Source organism: Pinus tabuliformis, chromosome 1_1, assembly GCF_031772625.1.
Source record: "Pinus tabuliformis cultivar Carrire ecotype Pingquan chromosome 1_1, CPIR1, whole genome shotgun sequence".
Classification (NCBI taxonomy): domain Eukaryota; kingdom Viridiplantae; phylum Streptophyta; class Pinopsida; order Pinales; family Pinaceae; genus Pinus; species Pinus tabuliformis.
This window is the reverse complement of record NC_142297.1, coordinates 899,849,689-899,869,792: the sequence shown is the minus strand read 5'-3', so window position 1 is coordinate 899,869,792 and position 20,104 is coordinate 899,849,689. Positions and strand designations below refer to the sequence as shown.

Here is a 20,104-nt window from a genome sequence, read left to right as displayed (position 1 = left end):
AAGGTGGAAGGGTTAGAACACTTCCAGGTGTTCTGAATATTCCTGCATTGGCCAGAAATCTGATTTTTGTAAGCAAGCTGGATGATGCAGGTGTAAAAACAGTGTTCGAGAAGGATACCTGCAAGATGGTTCGAGGAGCACTGTTATTGATGTGGGGAGTTCAAATTGGAACTCTGTACAAGCTGCAAGGTAGCACTATTGTTGATGGGTGCAACAGTTCTGTGGTTCCTGAAAGTGGAGCAGAAAATCTAGTGGTCTCTAGAGAGAAGACCATGCTGTGGCATCAAAGGCTTGGACATATTGGAGAGAAGGGCCTTCGAATACTTCATGGTAAAGGTATGAGTAATAACTCTTTGGATTTTGATTTCTATGAAAATTGTGTATATGGGAAGTAGAATCGGGTAAGTTTCCCCTTTGGTGGTAAGAGGGCGAAACAGATTTTAGAGCTTGTGCATAGTGATGTGTTTGAACCTGTGAAGGTTCCATCACTGGGTAAGTCTGTGTACTATGTATCATTTATAGATGAATTCTCAAGGAATACATGGATATATTTCCTTAAGAAGAAATCTGAAGTCTTTGACAGGTTTAAAGAATTTAAGGCTCTCGTGGAAAACTAGATAGAGAAGAAGATAAAGGTGTTGAGGTCAGATAACGATGGAGAGTTTTGTAGCAAAGAATTTGAAGAATTCTATAAGAAGTGTGGTATATAATGGTAGAAGACTACTCCATACACACTTAAACAAAATGGAGTTGCAGAAAGAATGAACAAGACGTTGATGGAACGGGCAAGAAGCATGCTGAGTGGTGCTAGGTTAGGACAAGAATTCTGGGCAAAGGCAGTGGAGACATCATGTTACCTAGTCAATAGATCACCTTCATCAGCGTTGGAGGATAAGACTCCACAAGAGGTATGGACTGGTAAGAAACCCTCTCTTTCACATCTGAGGGTATTTGGATGTGATGCATATGTACATGTTCCAAAGGAGAAAAGAACCAAGTTGGATAGTAAATCTGAAAAGTGCATCTTTATTGGGTATAAGGATGGTTTAAAGGGTTATAAGCTTTGGAGCCCATTAACAAGGAAGGTTGTGTACAACCGAGATGTGGTGTTTAGAGAGGTGAAAGATGTTATTAAACATGAAGTCCAACCAAAGGAACCTGAGAAGATAGAGTTTGAACTTAAGGAGGAAGAATCAAACTCTACAGCAGAGGAGGAATCAAAAGACAAAGAGCCACAAACTTCGGGTGTGAGAAGATCAGTTCGAGAAAGAAGGCAGCTAGAAGGGTATAGTCCATCTGCTTTCTGTTCAAATTTTTCTTTATCTGTTACTGATGATGATCCCAGAACTATGAAGGAAGTAGTAGATTCAGAGGTTGGCAAACTCTGGAAAGAGGCCATGGTTGATGAAATGGCATATTTGCACAAAAATGAGGCTTGGGATCTGGTGGAGTTACCAGCTGGAAGGAAACCCATTTACAGCAAATCGGTGTTCAAGAAGAAGACAAATGCAGAAGGAAAGTGTTAGAGCCTAGATTTGCCTCAGGCTGAAAAGACAAGGTTCTAGGTCCACATCAAACCACGCTCAGCCTCGTAGCTAGCCCTATGAGGACAGGAGAGGGCTCTCTCCGGGTTGATCTCGACAAAAGACAAGCGATGGGGCTCGAGATGACGGAAATAAAAGCTAATTTTGGGCTAGGTATGAAGTATAAGGGTTTGTTTTGATTTTTTGGTGGTTTTGTGTTGGAAACAGGGAAAGGCAAATTAGGCTCGGGGATGAGGCATAGTTTCTGCAGAGTTTTGATTGGGGCAAGGAAGGCAATCATTTTGATGCTTTAAAGTAAGTGAATGGATAGATCAGACTAGTGAGGAGCTAAGGAGAGCAAGAGAGTCTCAAGAATTCTCCTTAAACAGATGAAAACATGGAAATTAAAACAAATTCAAAGGCAGAGCATAACAGTTAATGAATTCTACCTTAATCACTCATTTGTTCAAATTCAGAAGAAGAGATAGGAAAATGATATACATAACACTAATGAACTTACAATTACTTAGAGAAGAACACCATCAAAACATAAAGCCACATGGATCCCAAATAGTGTTGCAAAACCCTGGTCTTTCCTTAGCCAAAAATGCAGAGATAGAATGTACAATGATATGCCAAAGCAATCCCAAGTGTCCAACCCTGAAAATGACTTAGGAATTACATGATATAGACTAGCCCAACCCATTCCCTTGCCTCTAGGGGTCGAGCTCATCATTCTAGGAGCTGTTTCAACCAATTCTAAACAAAGCACTAAAATCTAGGCAATCAAAACAACTTGCCTCTATAAGGTAGGAAACTGATTCATTCATTAAATTTTCACTTTTTAGTGAATGAATCCTCTAGAACAAGTAAATAAGTGCCAAAATTACATCATGTTTATCCAATTAAATTAAGATAGATAAAAAATTAGATAAAAAAGAAAAACTAGTCAAACTGGTCGAATTTCTGAGCTGGAAGGTGAAAAATTGAGCAAAAATCCTCTATGTGCTGCGCCAAATCCTCTATGCGTCATGCCACTTTGAGGCTGCGTTTGAGGCACTTCCTGAAGTCCAAATTGAGCCCAAGATATCTCATTGGAAAGCCCTACCTATCTACTTTTCAACCAAAGTGGAATTTTTTAATTTGAATGTATTTTACCCCTCCAAAACTGCAATCTCCCAGGACTGCTTCATGTGTGTCAAAATATGGGCAGAGAGGTCATTTTGTGAGTGTTTTTTGACCTCCTGAGTACTCAAAACTTGCCCAAACTTCTTGGCCATGCACCAGAAACCATGATTTTTCATGAAAAATCCAGAAATGTAAACTTTTTTGGATTTGGAGCCCTCTAGCAAAAGCGAGTGCCACATGGCGCGACGCATAGGGAGGAAAACCGTGTGTTAAAAATTTCTGTGTGTAGCGCCTTTTTGCAGACCAGTTTTGAGGACCTTCCCGGTGTCCAAAGTGGGCGCGGGATAGCTCGTTGGAAAGGTATTTGAGTATAGTTATCATTTGACTCATCAAGCAAGTCATTTGGCCAACCACGCTAGGAGAAAACTTGATTTTCCCAAGGTCACTTCAGAGGTGCATCAATTCTCCCGAGGCAACTGTATTTTTGAAATTTCTCTAAAACCATAATAGCTGTGTAAAAACTGAAAGAGGCTTTTCTTCTTGGGTCATTGAAGGACAAAAAAATCTCTCACCTTTTCCAAATTCATCCTTTCTAGCTTAGAAACACAATTTGAAGAAAAACCATCCCTTTGTGTGATGAATGGCTTGCTCCTTGGAATGACTTCTTCGACAAATAATGGAGATCTGATGTTTGATGATATGAAATGACCTCATACCTTCTGATATCCTTTATGCCTCCTCTACTCAGATATATCTGATCCCATAGCCAAGCCAAGCTCAGTGGGAGAGGAAATTAGGGTTTGGGGATTTATGGTTAAGATTTGGGAAAAATGGGAACTTAGGATAGGGGATTAGTGGATTTAAGGGGGTAATGGAACTTAAGGAATAAGGGAATCAATGAAAAAGGGATATGGGAGTAAACTTGGTGGCAAAATAGTCATCAAAACCCTAGGTAGCAAGTTTCTCGGAGGTACTTTAAAAGCTAGGGTTTGATTGTTTTACACAAGCACCATGAAACATACACCATCAAACCATCATCAAACTTTTATGGAAAATAGCTTTGAAGACTCAACCTACTTGTATCAAGACCAATTGATGCAATTTTGGAGCAGATTTGGGCGGATTTGGTAAATTTCAGGCTTCCTGGCTGTATGCGCCGTGCACTCAGCCCAATGCGCCGCGCCTCCCTAGTGCGTCGTGCCTATGTTATTTTACACTGGGTTCTGAGGCCCAATGCGCCGCGCCAGTCAAGTTTCACCCAAACTCACCCAAACTTGTCACTCACTTACCAAAATCATTTTTTCTTGCTTCGTTTTTCTCTTGGCATATGAATGAACCTAAAACACTTGGATAGATGTTTTATACATGAAGCCTTTAAATTCATTTTGCCAAAACGCACTTTCATAACGTTGCAGACTTTGGCACTTTCATTTCAACCTCTGTTTTTTCACCTTTTGGCTTTGTTGATGAACTGAATGAGCTTAACTTTGCTTATTTTTTGCAGGTGTAGGAGCTTATTAGGCTAAGGAAAGAAACCAGGGTGTAGGTGAAGGAATGTAGCATGAAGAGAACAAAATATACATGATTTTGTACAAAAAAGGCTAAATACTCAGTTTTTTCCTCAAAACAGAGTTTTGAGGAAAAACACATTTTCAGATACTTATTAACAAAATTTATTGGCGATAGAACCTCCTCATGGCTTGCCGGTGATTATCGGACACTCTAAAGCATTTATTGACAAAACCCTAATGAAACCCTAGACCGAATTGACACTAAAACCCTAAAGACAACTTTTGCAAATTTTTAATGAAAAGAAGACTGTATATGCCTTTTTAATGAACAGACATGAACCAACAGGTAAATGACATGAGGGACATGAGGAAAACCATCTCGTCAGATAATCCATGCACCTAACGGAATGCAGATGACTGGGTGGGACTCCTAATATGAAATGCATGCAACAAAGAGATTTTGATCTCTGACGGAGGGCTGACCAGACCGACTCTAACATAAAGGTGGAGAAATACAAAGCTTTGTTAGTAGCGAAAGGTTATTCTCAGGTGCCAAGAATTGATTTTGGTGATATTTTTTCTCCTGTTGCCAAGGTAGCTGTTATGAAACCAGGTCAAGAAAAGATAGAAAATATAGATCAACGCCTTAGAATTCAGCCTCTTCGAGGGGGCAACCTCCTTTACATTACATAAATGAACAATTCTTGGATGATACAAATGAAAAGACCTCCTTTCTATATATAGGAGTCTAAGGGGTCATAACATAATCAGAGCCAACATAACAATAATAATGTAAGGGCACAATAATAACAATAGTGGGCTTATATGGGGCACAATAGTAATAGTATGGGCACTACATGGGTACATCAATATAATAAGTGGGTTATACTAATAACAATAAGGGGTTACACTAGTAGTATAGGGGCCTAACATGCCCCTCTCCTTCAAAAAGTGTTGTCCTCAACGCTTGAGTAGTTCTTGATGCTTCTATATAAATTCTTGTTCTCCCATATGGAATCTTCAGCGGGTAAGTTCTTCCACTTGATGAGATACTCTGAAATTGATAGATTTCGTAGCTGTCGGGTTCTTGTTTCTGTGATTTCTCTAGGTTCCAATATGATTTTCCTTCCTCTTCAATTTCTGGCAATATTGTTTGAATTGGGGTCTTTTGCAACTTTTGAATAAGTGGCCATACTTCTTCGTCCTTCTTCCATTCATCCCTTGCTTCGTTTATCCAATCTGGTTGGATAATATAAATAGCACAAAACAATGCTTCCACATCCTCATCCTTGAAGAGTCTTCCCATTCGGTAAGGTCGCCATTTTTTAAGTGCATTTAGTATTGCCAACATTTCCTTCTCATAAATAGCTTGCTTGAGATGTAGCAGTAAAAATACCCAATCACCTACATCAAAACATTTTTCACTACAATGTTTATCTATCTGTTGTTTCGTTTGATTTTGCATTGAAGTGGCGTTATCCTTTAAAAGTTGGAGAACTTGTTGTTGATGCTCGATGTGATCTTTCACTGCTTGAACCTTTTTCTTCTTGATATGTCCTTCTATCTCTAGAGTTTGAGGAGTGGTAATTTCTTCCAATCCTTTACAAGATATGGTCGGATTCATTTCTTGATGCTCGATGTGATCTTTCACTTCTTGAACATTTTTCTTCTTGATATGTCCTTCTATCTTGATAGTTTGAGGAGTGGTAATTTCGAACAATGAATTACAAGATATGGTTGGATTCATTTCTTCTTTCTCGATGTGATCTTTCACTTCTTGCACATTTTTCTTCTTGATATGTCCTTCTATCTTGAGAGTTTGAGGAGTGGTAATTCTTGCCAATGCTTTACAAGATATGGTCTGATTCATTTCTTCTTTCTCTGGGGTGGGGTCCTGGTGTATATCTTCTTCTTTTGTTGTTTCTTGATCCTTTTCTTCCTCCTCTTCATATTCTATGTAAAATAATTTCTTCTCAACACACTTATGACCTTTAGTGCATTTGCTATCACAATTGTAACAAAGCCCTTTTTCTCTTTTTTCTTCCAATTGTTGTGGTGTAACCCTTGTAGTTTGTGGAAGGCTAGGAGAAACAACACTTCCATCTTTATAGTTGTGAGGGATACGCTTTCTGGTTTCCATAATTTTGCTTTCCACTATGTCACAAAGCCCTTTTACTCTTTCCAATTGTTGTGGTGTTGCTCTAAAGAAGGTGTTGCTCTTTGTATCTTCATAATGTGCTATCATTTCCTCCGTGAAAATTGACCACGTAACAAGTTGTTTATGAGAACAAAGCCCTTTGTACCATAAAAATTGATCTGGTTCTAAATATGAAGATGCAATACATACCTTTTGTAACAGTTGTACACCATGTAGATCAAAATATTGCTCCATCTGAAGTATCCAATTTACCGGATCCTTGCCATCAAACTTCCTCATCTTGCTTTTTCTTGATTTTAGGAGCTCGACCTTGAAACGACTGTAATTCTGTACTTTCAGATCTTTAAGTTTTGAAATTGTGACCTATAGTAGCCCTCTGCGTCCTCTTTCTAATGCCACCAATCTGATCCAAATTGGATTCTCCAAGAAAGAGTTATGCACAATCTCCCAATATGACCTGATTATAGACTAGTTCAGTAGAGCGAACTTGTACGACGTGCCACGAGTCACTGTTTCAACCTTTGGATCTAAGAAATGCATACAAGAAACTACAGTCCTTCCTCTTTCTGTACCTTCTTACAAAATTTCAATCCAATCCCCAGAGAGAAAGTTATGATGATTTTCCCCAGGTCACATGTTTTGAATGTAATTCAGGAGTCTGCAAAAATACCAACTTCCTCAGATCATATCTCCGCAAATATCGCGCGAAAAGCTCTGAAATTTGGACCCGAGGTTCAACGCGATTTCTTCTAAAATGAGTTTTTTTTTGCGACTTCTGAAACATCACAGAAAAAAAGTTATAGCGAAAATGCCATGATGACCTGTTTGGAGCAACGAAACCCTAGAATCCAAAGCTCTGATACCAAATGTTATGAAACCAGCTCAAGAAAAGATAGAAAATATAGATCAACGCCTTAGAATTCAGCCTCTTCAAGGGGGCAACCTCCTTTACATTACATAAATGAACAATTCTTGGATGATACAAATGAAAAGACCTCCTTTTTATATATAGGAGTCTAAGGGGTCATAACATAATCAGAGCCAACATAACAATAATAATGTAAGGGCACAATAATAACAATTGTAGGTTTCTATGGGGCACAATAGTAACAATATGGGCACTACATGGGTACATCAATATAATAAGTGGGTTATGCTAATAACAATAAGGGGTTACACTAGTAGTATAGGGGCCTAACAGTAGCTTCTATTAGATTACTTTTATCTGTTGCTACTGCTTTTTGATTTTGAGGTAGGACAGATGGATGTGAAGACAACATTTCTTCACAGGGATCTGGAAGAGGAGATCTACATGAAGCAACCTCAAGGTTTTGTGGTGAAGGGTAAGAAAGAATTGGTATGCAAGTTAAATAAGTCTATGTATGGGTTAAAACAATCACTAAGGATGTGGTATCATAAATTTGATACATTTATAAGGGGACTTGGCTTCACCAGAAGAAAAGCAGATCACTGTGTGTATTTTAGATTAATTGGTGACCGTGTTATTTATCTGGTCTCGTATGTGGATGATATGTTGCTGTTTGGAAATGACAAAGAAATTATCCAGGATTTGAAGACCCAATTGTCCTCCAAATTTGACATGAAAGATCTTGGTGCTGCAAACTATATTTTGCGCATGGAAATTAAAAGAGATCGGGCAAAGAGGAAGCTCTGGTTAAACCAGAGGAAGTATGTTGAGACAATACTGCAGAGGTTTAATATGCAGGATAATAAATCGGTGAAGGTTCCTATTCCTATAGGTGTAAAGTTATCTGCTGAACAGTGTCCCAAGACATAAGAAGAGGAAGATGACATGTCCCGTGTTCCATATGCAAGTGCAGTTGGTAGTCTGATGTATACGATGGTCTATACTAGACCAGACATTGCACATGCAGTGGGAGTATTGAGTAGGTTTATGTCAAAACCAGGGAAGGAGCCTTGGACAAAAGTGAAGTGGGTTTTCAGGTATTTGTGTGGCACTAGTGATTATGGTTTGTGCTACCAAGGAAGACCGGGATTGGACAGAATGTTGGATATTCGTGGCTTTGTTGATGAAGACTGGGCTGGAGATCTGGATCAGAGAAGATCTACAAGTGGGTATGTGTTTAATGTATTTGGAGGTGCCGTTAGTTGGATGAATAAGAAACAATCTGTAGTGGCACTATCAACTATAGAGGCAGAATACATGGTAGCCACTCATACAAGAAAGGAAGCAGTTTGGTTGCAGAGATTATGTTCAAGTATGGGGTTAATACAGGGAGCTATAAGGATAGAATGTGACAGCCAAAGTGCAATTTTCTTGGCAAAGAACCATGCTTACCATTCAAAGACAAAGCACATTGATGTTTAGTATCACTTTGTGAGGGATATGTAGAAGACAAAAAGGTGTTGCTGGTAAAGGTGGACACTTTGAAGAATACTGCAGATGCATTGACAAAATCCGTGAGCTCTGAGAAGTTCTCTTGGTGTAGAGAAACAATGGGCTTTGCATGGCTGGATAAATGACTAAGCTCTCCTGTGGAAAGAAAACAACAAGTGGGAGAATGTTGGGTTGTGTTATATTCTTTCCACGACTAGCCCACGTAGTTAACCCGAGGGTTAGAGAGGGGGCAGAGTCCCCCCTTCATTGCACCGATTGTGCAGTGGGGGGTGGTAGTCCCCCCTGTTCGAGGGGTTTGAGGGGGGCTGGTAGCTCCCCTCTAAGGGGTCCGGGGCAACGCCTTGGGGAAATTTTTTTTGGACCCTATATTAGGTTGGGCGGACCTACCTATGGTTTTGTGTATGGTGTTCGCACATGGTTTTGGACGCGATGGTTTTCGGTCCATGGTATTGGATGCTTCGACATGTATAAATATGTATTGTAACATTGAAAGGAACATAATGAAAAATCAAGCTAGTAGTCCCGGTTTTGGGATCCAGGGAAAATCTCTGTGTATATGTGTTTTATGTGTTATTCTCTCACATTGTTTATTTTCTGTGTTTTAGAATTTGTATGTAGGTAATTTCTGTACGGGGTTAAAACGTACAATGCATTCATGAGGATGAATTACCAAATATTCTAAAATCCTGCCACAATGAGCCTTGTGGTGGTCTTTTTTTCAAATAAATGCACTGCCTATAAAGTATTGCAAGATAGGTATTATTGGCCCAATTTGTTCAAAGGCACAAAGAAATATGTGCGCCAATGTGATAGCTTCTAGAGGATGGGGAGGCTAGTTGAAGCAGACAAAATTCTGTTATAGCCACAAATATTAATCAAATGATTTGAGAGGTGGGACCTGGACTTTGTAGGTCCAATCATGGCAATATCGTAAAAAAAGAAATACATTCTGGTGTGCTTGGATTATGTTACGAAATGGGTTGAGGCTAAGGCGTTAGCTTGAGAAAATGAACAAGCAATTGCAAATTTTTTGTACGAGGTGATTTTTACCAGGTTTGATGTACCAAGGGAGATCGTTACGAACCAAGGAACACAATTCACATCCAAATATATCAAGGCTATTATGGAGCAGTATCATATCCGACATCGAATTTAACCCCTTACTATCTGCAAGCGAACATGCAAGTAGATTCCACCAACAAAGTATTGGAGGCCATCCTCACCAAGATGGTTTAAATTCACCATAAGGACTCAAAGGATTGGTTAATTGAAGCTCTCTAGGCCTATAGGACAACGTGGAGAAGTACTACAAGATGCACACCATACAAGTTAGTTTATGGGAAATAGGTCCTTTAACTGATTAAATTCCAAATTCATACCTCTCGAACCGCTGCTCAGTCTGGATGGGAGTTAAGTGAGGCACAAGGACAAATATTGTTACATTTGAATCAATTGGATGAAATTAGGAAATACATGATCCAACATAATGTGTTGGTGGAAAAACACATAAAGAAATGACACGATAAGTTTATTCGACAAAAATAGTTCTAACAGGGGGACTGAGTTCTCCTTTTTGATTCGAGATTTAAGGATTTTAAAGGTAAATTTACAACTCGTTGGCTGGGACCATATGAAGTAGACACTATTTTTGAGAGTGGATCAGTTCAAATCAAGACCATTAATGATCAACATACATCTTTTCTTGTGAATGGGAACAAGCTGAAGTTCTACCAGAAGCCGATGTCTAAGGCAAAATTTGTAGCATAAATTTGTAAAGACAATGGGATGGAGGTAGTAAAGCAGGGACATTCTCTTCCTGCCTCTATTTCCTCGTCTTAATTCTTTTTTTCTTAAAATAAATGGTTAAAAAATAAAACAATGGGACCTAATTGTGTAAACCACCTTGTGGCATGGTTAGGTTGATAAGTTGTTGTTATTTTCTTTTCTAACCATAAATCTTCAAAGATTTTGTTTGTTCTCGAGTTAGTTTATGGGGGATTCCCTAATGACCTCCTTCTAACAGTATTTTTCCCATCGACCTTAGCACATTATTTGGGCTAAAAGACTAGAGACTATTTGCATTACCTTGAGGCTTACAGACATTAGTGGCAGGTTCTCTCATTGGTGAGAAGTGGGAATACATCAATGTCTCTTAGTTACCAGATCTTGCAAGTGACTTGACTTCAACACATTTATTCATACCTCACAATATGTATTGGGATACCTTAGATCTCATTAACATTAAAGGTGAGTAGCCTCACATTGGTTAACGATATACATCAATGACCGGTAACCCGATGACTCTCTCATATTCTCAACTTCAACACCTTCATTCACATGATGAGAGATTGTGCCAAAGATGGATGAAATGTAAAAGACTTTTGATTTTTCTTTTGATGCAACAAATATTGGATTTGAGAATGGTTTTAATAGTTACCAGATTTCGCTGTAGAATCATAAATCATTTCCCTACTTGAAGGAACAAGAGTCTATTGTGCACAGGATATCAAAAACATTAGGAAGTGAAGAACAAAAGCAAAGAACCAAAGCAACATAAGGAATATACTTGGAAACCATCTGTTAGAGTTTTCCTCTAGAGGTGCAGTGGTTACCAAATTAGAGGCTCTTCGTGATAGCTTTAACCCTCCTGTAACCATGTGAAAACATGAAATGAGAAGTGGTGTCCGCTCTAGTAACTATTGAGCACCTAGTGGAAAGATGGAATTTTTTTCCCGCTCACAATAATAGTTAGTATTTCACGATAATCTAGGCACGACTGTTTTGGTAAGTGTGACTCCTTTGGGAATGATGGTAAGTTGTTTTTCGATTTAATATATGTTTGATTGGTAAAGAGTACGATCATGATATTAATCACTATACTCGCAACCTTTCATATCCCCTCTGCCACCACCTTATCCAATCATCATGCATTACACATGTGTGATCCTGCCATGCAGTAATATGATTCGAAACTGGTTTTATTTGTGCAATTCTTATCATAACTTGCCATAATAGAAATGATATTGTTTTTCTTCTGATAATTCATGACCCTTCTCGCTAGCTTCACACTAAGACAAGAGAATTGGGATTTCATCACTCTCCCAACATTACAAGAAAAATGCTGAAACCTCCCATTCCTCATTTCGATCAGAGCAATATATAATTTTTGAATGAGTATCCGTAGGGATGTATATGTTTCGAGGAGGTAAGTTAGTTGTCATTTTGTGAAAAATTTCAAGGTCATAATTTTAAAGTTACCAGGGTCTTCACGGAGAACTTTAATAGAATGGTAGCTCGATTCAATTAGTTGGAAATTTTTGTTTCCAAAGATTCAATTGCACACTATACAGACCTTCCACATACAAGGGGAATGTTGGTTCAAAAGTACGTTGAAGGAGTTCGATTACAACCAATTCTTAATACCTAAAGAATATAATTCAAATTGGAGCAAGGGGATCCCTCGTGCATGGGTTAAATAGGAGTGCCATGAGATGCTATTCTTGGTTCATAATTATATTACATGTGAGGGTAGGTATGTTGTAACCTTCCAATATCATTTGAGGTTCTTGCTATGTTTCAAAGAGAAGCAAAAAATGAATCTTAAATTTTATTTATTGAGGAGTCTATCCAAAATGGATAAAAATGTCTAGGCTTGTCCTGAACATGCAAAAAATAAAATGCTTCATCATGGGCTTCTTAAAATCTTAGTGGAAGTTGAGTTGAAGAAACAGGGAAAAACATGGGACATTTTTCTTTTCTCGAGATTGTTTGGTCAGGCAACTCTCTCATCCCTTGTGAAGAAAGGGAAAGAATCTAGGTCTAAAAGGAAGTGGAGAAGTGCCGAAGATGAATGTTCCTATGAAGAATTTATTCTGGGTGAAAGTGAACAAGGTTCCGGTGAGGCTGAGCAAACCCCTATTTCCAAAAAAACTATAATTTCATCAGACAAAGAGACCTTAGTTGGCCAGGAAGAGGAACCCTTTACTAAGAGGGAAAACACCCCAGTTAACAAAACAAAGTAATGTATGGTCGATGAAAGGAAGAGATTTATTGATAAAAATAAGAAACTCTCACTCAAGGCAAAATGAATTTTAGTGGAGACAGAGAAAAAGTCGCAGAAAGAGGGTTCTCAGAAAAAGAGAAAGGGTACAACCTCTGCAGCAAAGAGAAAGAAAAGTCAAGGAACAAATAAGAGGATAGGATCTAGGGTATATTCAGATGAGGTGGTGGAGATAAAGGTTTTTCCTCGTCGACCGCATACACATTCATTGGATTGTCAAAGTGTGAGTGTAGAGGGATCATCAGGACTTGCAACCACTCCCTTAAGCACTGTTGTAGGACCAAATTCCATTAATGAACTTGTGGACACTGTGGACGAACCAAAGACAACTCCATTAAGTCTAGTTGTAGACCTAGTTTTGGAGGAGTGCATGGTGTCTCAGGTACTATGCAAATTTTTTTATCTTAATTTATTTAATTTTCCCTATTTGGATTTAAAAGAGGACGATGTTGAAATTTTGGTTACAAAATCCAAGTCTATGTGAGATGTTGAACTTAAGGTGGAAAATGACCTTAAGAAAGATGATTTTGGGTGTGAATATGATGATAATGTTCCAATGGCTAATCATTCTAAAATTAAAGTAATTAAGGAGACTTAGGTTCTAAGTACACCTGAAATTGAAATAGAGGAAAAGATATCGGTGTCAGGAATCCTTAGAGTTGAAGTGAAGACTGGTGATGACCTAAGAAATGAGGAAATTGATAAGATGAAAAAACTAGCATTAGAGATATATGCTTATAAGAAAGACGGCGAAATACTGCTTGGGGAATCAATGATTCAGATACTGTTGCAGCTCAATCAAACGTAATTAGTGAAAGAAGAAAAAGCATTAGTTATTTTTGAGGGTAAAGAAGAAAAATCGCCAGAAGAGTCTAAGGGAGTAGTGGAATTACAAGAAGCACAACAAACCATTGAAACTGAAGACTTGGTAATGAAAAAGGTGGTGGAAGATAAACCTATTTTGAGTAAGCGGTCTAAAACAAAAAACTTCGACAACAGATAAAAAAGTTCAAAGATCAATGTGCCTAGTTAAAATTAGAAAACTAGGCTTTGATGAAGGATAATGCACGCCTGAAGCATTAGAGGAAATTTTAGCCTAAAAGTTCCCATGAAATTTTCACGTACATAATATGTAAACCAATAAAAATCCTTTAAATTCAAAAAGAGGTACATGTAAATATTTTGGAGGGAAAATAAAAAAACTGTTGTTTTCGATTGTATTTTTGGCTTATCTCCTTTTATGTTTACTCAAATTTCAAGTGTAGAAACTTGTTGGATGTAGAATTGAATTCCACATCCGTACCCATTATGCATACTTTTGAGAAGACCCACATTGAAAAAAAATTGAAGATACATTACAAATACATGTTAAACAAACTTTTTTTTACTATATCTTCAATTTTTATCAATGTGAGTCTTCTCAAAAGTATGCATAATGGGTACTTGTTCAATGCGAAATTTAATTTCGCATAGAATGAGTGTCTACACTTGAAATTTGAGTAAACCTTTAAGGATATAAGCCAAAAATACAATTAAAAAAAAGTAGTTTTCTTCCTTTCCCTCTAAAATTTAGAACTCTTATATTATTATTTTCGTATTAGTTTATTATTTTTCCTTAGGAGGCCACTTTTAGGCCGAAATTTCCTCTAATGAAACTTCAAGATGGGCTGGTTGTTCAAAACTAGATTTTGGGTAAGCAAGAGGAATCATAGTAGGCTAAGTGCGAACACATGATGCATCGATACAAATGAATGAAGTTGAAGTATTCATAGGCCAAACAAGAAGGAAGTCAGGAAAAGCTTGATCTTCTGGTTCAAGCGGCTGAGGGATCTATGCACGAGGACATGTAATACTCTGGGCGTGGGGGAGATGACGAGTCTGAAATTCAACTTGCCAGAGTACCTCCCAGACATCCTCTGATACCCAATTACCTCCATTTCGTCTTACATTCCCTTAAACGCTGCTGCTTTTAGCCATCTTTGAGTATTAAGGTGGTTATACATCGCTATTAAGCATTATTTTCACTAAATCGATCTATATTTTAAGTGAAATTGGCTATCTAACTCTTTTGTGACATTGCAGTTTCTTTGCCGAAGCTACAAGAAGGATGACAACTGACTACCAGAACATAGAGACCCTGTGCTTCAAGCTCCAGTTACCTAAAGCAGTCGTCGCTAGAGTTATCGGAAGGAGGAATGAATAGAATAATCAGAGTTAACCTAGATATCTTTGCCAACAACCTATCCATCTAGATGTTCTTTTGATCTTCATGTAATCTTTTAAGTATTAGATAAATATTCTTATCTAAGAAGATCATTTTATATGTATATTTTGTTAGCTAGGCAGTTACATCCTACATTGTAATTTTGGAAAGTTTAGCAACATAGTTAGAACTGTTTGTAATGCTTGTCGACCTAAAATTTAGTGCTTATAGACTATATATATTTGTGAGACTAGCCAAACAAGGTTAGCTGTAGTTATAATTTTGAATTGGTGTTGCAACCATATTTGCCATTCCAAAACTCTATAATATTATTTATTTATTTATTTTATTTTAATTAATTAATTAATGAATTTTTTTTTTTTTTTTCCAAATGGTTTAATAAATATATCAAAACACTGTTGTTGGTTTACTTCATGTTGTAAAATCTCTTTTTGCTTGTAGTACTCCTAGTCAGGCAGGGTTCCCTGAGCTGGGATGCACTCGTAGTATTGTATCAGTGTGATTGTGTGAAGCAATGTGAGTTTATTTTACAATGATATTTATATGTTTAAATTCATAGATGAATTCTCTTCTGTATTGATTAAAGACTTGCATTTTTATGCATGATTTTGCATCTACAAGTTGACTTGAATTGTTGAGTAGGATAAGGGCCATTGTGTGTGAAAGAATCACGACTCGTGGATCCAACAGAGGTTGTGAGTGTAACCTTAGGAATCGAACTGAGATTCTTCGATTAGTCGGATGACTTTTTAGCTAACATTGTGTGATCTTTTAATTTAGTTGTTTCAATTACCAGGTTGATTACCTATTCCTTTGGTGTTCGTGAACTAATTTTTTTTGTATTTAAATCTTTAATCTTTTCCTGTGACACGTGAGGAATGAGTGTATGTTTTTTTTGCAATAGAATAATGTTAGAATGATGTTACCTTTGATTCATAGTTAACCAGTTAGATCTAGTTCTGCATACATTTTGTGGGTGCCTCATCAGTTTACGTTCCCTTGGTTAACAATTTAATGTACACAAATTTAAGCAATTAAATTTCCTATCACTAAGGGTAACCCACATTACAACTTCCTTCCTAAGTCAAATCCAGTTGATTCTAGTAGACCATTTCTAGGGCGTTTTCCTCTACATTCTTCATCAGATTGCAACGACGATAATAATAATGAGCCTTCAAGGTACATGATTATGACTGCTCCACAAACAAAGTACTATGTTGGAAGTTTAGTCATTTTCAATAATAACAATATTTCTGTAATTTCTACATGTCTAGATCTCTGTTTATCTAATTGGTCCTATAGCTTATATTTATGGGGTTTCTGAAATGAAACCCTATTGTTGGACAATAGCAAACCTTCTTTTTAGAGGTTTGCAAGATACCAATTAAACCTTTTTCATGAAAGTCATCCTCATTAATAATAGTGGAATGGAATCCTCAAATGGGCACCTCTCTGACATTTGAAACATCAATCCCAATTGAAGATACTTCTAGGAACTATTGTTTGTGTTATATTTCTGGTGTGCATGTTTAACCTTTTTTGTAGTAGAAACATATTTATTATGAAGAATATATGAATCTTGGATGATTACATTTTTGTTCCTGGGACTCCTATGAATTTTCCCTTCGTGGATATGCAAATTGCAACAAACAACTTCTAAGAGAGGCTTGGAAGTAGTATGAAAGTCTAACAATTTATCTACAGAATATAAGGATTTTGATTTTGAAATTTGTTTCTACTAATGGGAGAACACTTTGGAAAGTGGTTTCAAATCTGTATACAAGGGTTCATTCTCAGATGGAACTTTGATTGTTGTGAAAAATTTTGAGAGACTATTGCCACAAGGAGAGAGGGAATTTAAAATAGAGGTGACAATGATTGGTGCCATTCACCATAGGAATTTAGTCCACCTCTGTGGATATTGCTCTGAGGGATTACAAGGTGAGTATTTTTTTCACATTCCTTTTGATTTTTGACATCTTCATCTTAGCAAAGAAGAGGCTAGAATCTCAAATTACATGTTAAGGTATGTAGGATGCCTTACATACTTGCAAGATAACGAATGCTTTTTCTTTGTTTTTGTTGGTGGTATGTGTAAAGAGAGTGTTTTATTACCATAAGCATATGGATATTTAATATGTTGGTTTTTAGTGCTGGATTGAGAGTAGTTCTAATGTTTTTCTATTTTGTTTGAAATGTTATTTGGCTTTGGTCTAAGGAGATTTTGCATGAATTTAGAGAGAAAAATATAGACTTTGCAACACACAATGTTCAAGAGGACTCAAGATCAATACTACTGAATTTAATTGGAAATTAAGTGTTTCCTCTAATCCTTGTTGGAGGTTTTTTTTCTTATCCAGCAGATCTTCAGGAGGAATTGGAGGAATTGGAGGACTTGGAGGTTTTGGATTTTCCCTTTCCTTTGGTAAATCTAAGGCAAAATTCTAGATGGAACCAAATATTGGAGTGACATTTGATGATGTTGCAGGTGTTGATGGGTAAAAACATGCTTTCATAGAAGTGGTTGAGTTCCTGAAGAAACTAGAGAGGTTTACTGCAGTTGGAGCTCATATTCCTAAAATATTTCTTCTTGTGGATTCACTAGGGACTAGGAAGACTTTGCTAGCCAAGGGAATTACAAGGGACGCTGGTGTACCCTTCTTCTCTATCTCAGGGTCTAAGTTCGTTGAGATGATTGTTGGTATTGGAGCATCTAGAGTGCATGACCTGTTCAAAAAGAAAATAAAAATTCCCCTTGCATTATTTTCATGGATGAAATTGATGCAGTTGGTAGGAAAAGAGGAACTAGAATAGGTGGAGGAAATGATGAGTGAGAACAAACCTCAAATCAACTTTTTATTGAAATGGATGGTTTTGAAGGGAATGCTAATATCATTTTGATTGTTGCAACAACCATGGCTAATATACTTGATGCTGCTTTATTGCACCTGGGGCGTTTTGATCGACAAGTATTTTAACAATTTTTAAGAGCTAACCTGCAATTTTTTTGCAATTGGGTGGTTTTTGAATTTGTTGCCATTATTGAATATATGTTTTTTCTGCAGGTATCTATGGATGTAATAGATGTTAAAGGGAGGAAAAAGATTTTGAAAGTGCATGGTAGCAATAAGAAGTTTGATTGTGATGTTTCACTAGGAGTCATTGCAATGAGAACCCCGGGCTTCAGTGGAGAAGATCTTGCAAACTTATTGAATGAAGATGCTATTCTAGCTGGACAATGGGGGAAGACAAAAATATATGCCAAGGAAATAAATGACTTTATAGAGAAGACTGTTGCTAGAATGAAGGGGATGGTAATGATAGATGGGAAAAATAAAAGTCTTGTTGCATATCACAAAGTTGGTTATGCTATTTGTGGGTAAAAAGAGAGTCAACATTTCTTAATTTGTACTTTGTAACTAGGATATCTTACAAACAATTTTTTTGTTCATGGCCAATTTCTATTGAAGTATTGCAATATTCTCTTTCTCGTGGTCCTTGGTTGTCATGGATTTTTCTTCAGAGTTTTTCTTTGAAATTGCATTTAGTTTCCAATAGTAAATATACCATTCATAAAATAATTTTCTTTCCAAACTCATAGTATGCTTTCAAAAAGTCTTTTTACTCATGTTAATGGTTTCTCTGAGTCACTAAATCGAGCATATCTTTGTGCTCTATTGAGATGAATTTTATGAAATGAGTGGCTTTGTTTCTCTCTGGACTTTAATATCTTTCTTTATGCGAGACTAAACCACCTGTGTTTTCCAAATTTCCATCACTCTTTCATTTCAAGATTTTCAATTTAGAACCTATGCCAAACATATGGAGACAACTTAGAGCTGTGTAAAGCATAAAGTTGGGAGAAGCTGAGATAATCTTGAAATATAGAAGTGATATAACTTATACAATATTGGATACACCCTTTATTATTTGAAACAAATAGGTACTTGAGGGTTAAAAGTATCATTTTTTTGCTTCAAAATTATAATAGAAATGTTGCAAGATGTTCCAAACATGCTGTACAACTTTCTATAAACAATGTCAAGTAAGGTTTCAAAGAAATCTCCTTGCATAATTGATTTAAAAATATAACTACATATATAGGTGCGACATTTCATTATTTTGCAAATTTTGGATAGTTTTTACATGTTTATGATGCATTCATAGATACTTGTATGATTGTATTAGTGAAAGAAGATATTTACCATACCATAGATTCATTCGCTTTGAGGCTCTAGTTAGGGTGAGAAGCCAAAATATATAGGAAGTAATAGATAATACTGACTACTCTTGCATAATTCATAATCTTGTTGTTATTTAGTGTTGTATCAATTTCACTTATGTGTAGTGACAAATTTTGAGCCCATTGTTTGTGTGTGATGATTATTTTAGGTTCAATATGTACAATTAGATTTCTATCGTTCTAAATATTTCCATTTCGTAGCTATTTTATCAGCTGCTTATTTTTGATAAATAAAACTAGAAAAATGTGAAAATATACCAATTCTTTTTTTGTGCCATTGCCTTCATTATAGCTAGTCAGTGAGATGAGATATTAATAAGAGAGTTATTTTTCATTCAACTAGTTGCATAACAATTATGTTTAATATGTAGCCAATAACTTATATGTTTTCTTGATACTTGAACTGTAAATTCATGTTGTTACCCATTTGTGGAGAAATTGCTTATTAGTTAGTTACATTGTCAGCCAAAGTAACCTAATGTTTCTTGCGTATAATATGTCACTCTGTAGTACACAAGAGTTAACCTTGAAGATGTGTAATATGTCAATAACATTATGAGTTATTGATTATGTGACATATTCTTTTGATCTCTTAGATTGTAATTAACATTCTTTTACGTAATGTATTGCATATATGGTGACTGTGTTTGGGATGTCTGAGAATGGGCCATGGTCACTAATTGATCTTGCATAAGGTGGTGATGTTATCATGAGAATTATGTCAAGAAATTTGATGTCTGAAAAGCTTGCAGATAATGCAACGATCAAATCTCTCTCTAGCCAAGCTTATGAGGTTGCACTTGGTCACATTCACAACAATTGTGCAACAATTGACAAGATTGCTGAGGTTATTTTGGAGAAAGAAACAATGATAGGT

The 20,104-nt window shown here is 36.7% G+C and overlaps 1 pseudogene; it reads left to right on the top strand.

The window, feature by feature from the left end:
• Nucleotides 1-11,886: 11,886 nt before the first annotated feature.
• Nucleotides 11,887-18,367, top strand: LOC149217311 (ATP-dependent zinc metalloprotease FTSH 2, chloroplastic-like; annotated as a pseudogene).
• The last annotated feature ends 1,737 nt before the right edge of the window (nucleotides 18,368-20,104 follow it).